Here is a 6,000-nt window from a genome sequence, read left to right as displayed (position 1 = left end):
ATTTCATGATTCGACACACTGATTCATAACACTCTGAAGCTTCCTGAAGCAGTGTTTTGAAATCGGCCGTCACTATATAAGTCATTATTTTGTTTTTTTGGCGCACCAAAAATATTCTCGTCTCTTTATAATATTAATATTGAACCACTGTACTCACATGATTTAAATATGTTTTTAGTACATTAATGGATCTTGAGAGAGGAAATGTCATTGCTGGCTATGGAGGCCTCACTGAGCCATCGGATTTCAACAAAAATATCTTAATTTGTGTTCCGAAGATTAACGAAGGTCTTACGGGTGTGGAACGGCAGGAGGGTGAGTAATAAATGACATTATTTTTATTTTTGGGTGAACTAACCCTTTAAAGAGAACATTGCTACATTTATGATATGGTGTGTGATTGACAGTTGTATTATTTCTGTTCTCAGTTGTGCTGGGGCCAGGTGCCATCACAGCTATCGTCATCGCGGTGTTCCTCGGAGCCTCTGTTCTTCTCGCTCTCATTGTGATCACGCTCAGAAAGTTCACTGCTTCTTAGGAAGGGACATTTATGTGTTTTCATTTTCTCCCTTCCTCAATCTCATCTCTTCTCTTTGCTCTCTTGTTTTCCCCTCTCCTCCATCTATACTCATTGGTGGCAGGTCCTCATGAAATGGTTGTTTGCAGCTGCTCTTTACTGTTCCTCTGAGTTTTGTGATTTCTTTCTCCTGAACACTCTTAAAGAACTTTTCAGTAAACAGTTTTTTACTGGGATTGATGGTTCCATAAAGAACCATTAACATCCATGGAACCTTTCCACTGCACAAAACGTCATTATAATGGAAAAATTTAGATTATTAAAAATTCTTCACACTAAGAAAAATATATATATATATTTTTTTTAAGAACTGTTTACTGAAAGGTTCTTTGGGGAACCAAAAATGGTTCTTCTATGGCATCTATGTGAAACCCTCCTAGTGGAACATTTTTTTAAGAGTGAAGTCAAATCAAACCAGACTGATGCTGAACAAAAGGGCAATTGCAATCAAGAGAAATTATGGATGCATTTATTTTGTGGCCATATTATCAATGTTAATATCCTCTTGTAATTAGGTTTAGACTGAAAGATAATAGGTTTCTTTAAAAGAAGTTAAAATTATTGATATTAGTGACATTTTAAGATATAGTTTAATACCATTCATGTGCAACTATTTTTTTATTTCATATTGTTTTCTAATGTATACCAAGTTCCAATTTTTTTGCCATTACATTCGACTGATTTCTGTAAAATGATCATGTTTAAGATAAAGTGTGTGCATGTGTGTATGTATTGAGAAATCAAAGCAGTCTTTGAGAGTGAGTGTTTTAATTGAACTTTTATACATAAACTGATGAATTTGTGTCACCTTGTGATTGGTCACTGAACAGATTAAAAGACCATGTTTAATCCTCCTCCAAGAGTGGTTTCTTTCTCTTAAGCTTTTAATCTTATGAAATAATTGGGTTATTATACAAATCATGGTGCAGGTATGACGTCACTTTGTAGGCCAACCGGCAGTTAGCATCACACTGGTTCCCACAATAAAACCCAATAGTTTTTTCTCATAGGCTTTTGGATTATTGCAAAAAAAATAAGCTCTGTGATTAACAAAAGTTTATGATACTTACACGTTTTGTCCATCAAGATAATTTTTAACAGATGAACACAACTTTTATGAATTTTGAAGCCTAAATGCAGTCGCCAGAATAAAAAGCTAAAGGTAGCTATAAACGGACTACACAACGGTCGCTTGACTTCAACGTCGCCACCACTAAGCTTCCGACAACTCTTTCAGTTTTTATCTAAAAACATTTTCTCCGAAAGTTTAAGTTAGACTACTTTATAAGAGCACAATTATGAGCATAACAAGGCTGTAAAAGAGGGCTGAGCTTACCTTTTTCGGTGTGATGACATTTAATGTCTCTCTGGTCCAATTTAGCCACTTGTTAGCAACCGCCTTTTTCAAGGCACATTTAAAAAATCACAAATGGGGTAATACGGATGTATTTTATGTTGTATAATAAAACGTGAAAGTGTCTTGAGCTTGTGTTCATCATAAACCTTATTTCAGCCATTTAAACAAAATTCCATTAAAAAAAAAACATTGATTTTGGGAAGATGGAACCGGAAGTGATAAAATGCTAATTCATTTCCGTGTTTTGGCCTACAAAGTGATGTCATACCTGCACCACTCTATAGCATGTTGTTGACTATTATCTTTATTGTGAGTTGAAGAGAGTTTAGAGTTTAGAGAAACAGCCCTAAAAAACTTTGAAAGAATTAATTATCAGGCCTATAATTTTATACTTTTATATATCGCATATATTATGGTAACACTTTACAAAACGGTTCCATTTGTTAACATGAACCAACAATGACAAATACTTCTAAAGCATTTATTAATCTTAGTTAATGTTAATTTCAACATTTACTAATGCATTATCAAAATCAGAAGCTGAATCTGTTAATATAATTTAATGGACCTGAGTTGACATGGACTAACGGTGTCATGAAATAACAGTGAATATGTTTTTTTTTATTACCTAACATTAACAGGGATTAAATACTGTAACAAATGTATTGCTCATTGTTAGTTAATATTAGCCTATGATAACGTTAAATTGTGGGATCTTATTGTAAAGTGTTGCCGATATTAGATAGATTACAGTTTATAACACTTTAACGACATTAACAGCATAGATAGCTAAAAAGCTAACACACTCACAGCCACAAAATCAAAATCCGTTCAATGTTTGTCATCACAATGACCAGTGGTGAACAGTAACGAAGTAGGCCTATTTTTAATTCTTTACTCTACTTCAGTACGTTACATCAAGTAAGTTAGACCAAGTACTTGATTTGTGTACTTCGTCCGCCACTGGCCATGACTGACGTTTATTTCGAGTCTGTAGAATTAATAGTTAGAACAATGTGGAAAGGTAATTAACTTTGTGATGTAACAAAATATCAAAAACTGCTTGGTAATTTGTGTAAGCTAGAACCAACAATAACACATTTTAATTTATAAATCTGCCTTTGGTTTTATCTGTTAAGTGTGAGTATTTGGCCAGTTAACGAGTGCTTTACGGGTTGATAAATAATTCAAGTAGCTGAGTGGAATAGGAAAAGCAGTCTATGGAAAAAACATGGGATGTTAAAAGCATATACTTGTGCTCACCATCGCGAACTGGCAGTAAAAACATCTCGAATCCTTTGTAGTAACCTTTTACAAATGTGAAGGACTTAGTATGTTATTTAGAGACTTTGAATGTCGGCTCGTTGGTCTAGGGGTATGATTCTCGCTTAGGGTGCGAGAGGTCCCGGGTTCAAATCCCGGACGAGCCCACCTTTTCTTCTTTACTTTTTGACATGTTCCAGTATTGAAGTGTGTACCTATCCTCTGACTATTCTAAAAAAAATGTGGCAACGACACTTCATAAAAAGCTGACGCTTCTTAAGCTGACGCTCCTTCATAATAGAGTCGTCAACAGCCTCGCTAGTATGTACTTACAGCGCCTCTTTGTGGTGAAAAAATATGTTTTTTCACCACAAAGTCCATCCATATATTACATGTGATCTTGGATTTGTAAATAATTTGAATCGCAGATCTTGGTTCCTTGGTATGAGTCACTTGTGTTGTTCTATTCCTTTCCTCCGTTTCATAGATTCAAAAGAATTATTGACCCCGACGTGATTTGAACACGCAACCTTCTGATCTGGAGTCAGACGCGCTACCGTTGCGCCACGAGGTCAGTCACAGCGGTTAGTCTTCAACCGGACTATGACTATATATTATATATATATTTTTTTTCTTTACATATGTGTGTGGTTCAGGATGCAAGACAAAGACGTACAAAATACGTGGGAATGTATTTACACATTACACTAACATGCTAGCTTAAACTTTCAATAGTCAGATGAATAAAACAAATGTAGGGAAGCCACGCCAACGTGGCCGGTTAGCTCAGTTGGTTAGAGCGTGGTGCTAATAACGCCAAGGTCGCGGGTTCGATCCCCGTACGGGCCAATTGTGTTTTCTTACATTTTCATAACTATACAGTTAAACATGTCAAAATAAGCAAATATAAATGTAAAATGCCTAAATACGTTCAATTAAAAAAAACATTATTTTAAATTTCTTGTGCAATGCACAGGTGTTTAAAAAAACAGACATGTGCAAGGTTCTAAATGTACAACTGTTTCATATTTGAAACTGATACATATTAAAAATGTCTTGTTGATGTGTTTTTTTGTTTTGTTTTTGGCTTATGTATCAGGGATTATAAAACAACTGGAAAGCTTGGCCCAGTTAAGAAAGCAGTGCTCTGCAACCCAAAATGTTAATTATTACAGCTTGTTGGTTCACTTTTTTTTTTTTTGGAACTTGTGTAAATTACAATCTGAAGATCTTTCAACCTGTGCTAAGAAAGTGTGAAAGATAGGTTTAAGTATATCTGCTGGACAAATTTAAATGCTACATTATACAATCACAAGTGTGTGAATTATATGATGGTTTAAGGGGTAAATATGTGCATATAAGTCCTAAATATGTGTTCTGCAGCACACACTCAGGCCCCTGTTTGTCTCTGATCACTGTCACACTACCTGACCTGCAGCCACTGTCAAGCATGTCATGCTGCACTTGCTCTTGCTCTCTTTATCTTAGTGCTTTGTGTGCTGGTCTGTTCGGTGTTTCAGATAGACATCCCACCCTTAGGCAGACTGAGAAGCAGAGGTAGGGAGATAAGGATAAAACAGAATGCACACACACACTCACACCCCTAATGCTTTCTCTTTTTTCATGGACAACCCCTATTCTCTTTTTCTAAGATTAAAAAAATGCTTTATGGCAGGACTGATTTAAGGACTGGGAAAGAGGTCTCAGACTGTCAGGGCCTCCAAAAGAGCATCAGGTCGTGAGGCCAGAGACTGTCAAAAGAAGCTAAACAGCAGGATCATTGCTACATACAGTGCAGCTGGCCACTATAGGGCCCCACGTTTCTATTTATAGTCATATAATGTTAGTTACAATTTGAAGGCCCATTTCAAAGAATCCCCCCCCCCCCCCAAAATATTATATTGTAAAAAATATTGTATCTTGCAGCATGGTGGACCACATGTATGCTTTTATCAGCTGCAGGCACGAAATATATATATAGAAAACTGAAACGATGAAAGAAAATGAAATGAAACTCAAACCACCAGTAGGTGGCAGCAAATCATTGTCTTAACAAGTGAGTCATTCAATCATTCAGTCAAACGATTCATTCAAAACACAGATTAACGTTAACTTATTAAACTGTTGTATGAAATCAAAAATTGCAATTGTGCTGATATTCGGGAAAACAGCACAATATATCCTGTTATAAATATTAAAAACAAGAACTCATACACAGACATTTTTGCCCCAGATATTTTGAATTTTGGGCTTTTTTTTTCTCGACGCATGTGCAATTTTGAGCAATCTCTCGCCACAAATTACAACATCTTTGTATTCTTTCATGCTAGAGTTGTACAAATGATCCCTTGTGATCCCTCTCGCCACAAAATGATGTAATTTGTGGCGAGAGATTGCTCAAAATTGCACATGCGTCGAAAAAAAAAAGCCCAAAATTCAAAATATATGGGGCAAAAATGTCCGTGTATGAGTTCTTGTTTTCCAACCTCTTCGCACAATCTCTTGTCTGTGTAGGCCTCCACTGTCGCTGTAGCTTGCACGTGTTCCGGTCTGTTCTGTTTATGCAGTTTTTCTTGAACCTTTTTGGGTGAACTAACCCTTTAAAAGTGTGCTTCCTGTTGAACTCAGTGGTGCAATGCTATTGTTGAGTGCTCTTCTTTAAAGATTCAACAGATGATGCCATTACTTGACACATTTTTTAAAATAATAATAATCGATTAGAATGTATAGAGACATTAACTTGTGTAAAAAATCTGTAATTTAAAATCTGTATTAAGCTCTATACATTAGCTTTTTATCTTTG

The 6,000-nt window shown here is 35.8% G+C and overlaps 3 non-coding genes across 3 annotated transcripts; 2 read left to right on the top strand and 1 right to left on the bottom strand.

Annotated features, from left to right (window-relative positions):
* The first annotated feature begins 3,292 nt into the window (after nucleotides 1-3,292).
* On the top strand, nucleotides 3,293-3,364 carry trnap-agg (transfer RNA proline (anticodon AGG)). Its single transcript has one exon. It is a non-coding gene; the product is annotated as a tRNA-Pro (tRNA).
* Nucleotides 3,365-3,699: 335 nt separating this feature from the next.
* Nucleotides 3,700-3,771, bottom strand: trnaw-cca (transfer RNA tryptophan (anticodon CCA)). Its single transcript has one exon. It is a non-coding gene; the product is annotated as a tRNA-Trp (tRNA).
* A 201-nt stretch (nucleotides 3,772-3,972) lies between these two features.
* trnai-aau (transfer RNA isoleucine (anticodon AAU)) lies at nucleotides 3,973-4,046 on the top strand. Its single transcript has one exon. It is a non-coding gene; the product is annotated as a tRNA-Ile (tRNA).
* Nucleotides 4,047-6,000: the final 1,954 nt, after the last annotated feature.

Source organism: Ctenopharyngodon idella, chromosome 2, assembly GCF_019924925.1.
Source record: "Ctenopharyngodon idella isolate HZGC_01 chromosome 2, HZGC01, whole genome shotgun sequence".
Lineage (NCBI taxonomy): Eukaryota > Metazoa > Chordata > Actinopteri > Cypriniformes > Xenocyprididae > Ctenopharyngodon > Ctenopharyngodon idella.
The sequence above is the reverse complement of the archived record's forward strand: the minus strand, read 5'-3'. Positions and strand labels throughout refer to the sequence as shown.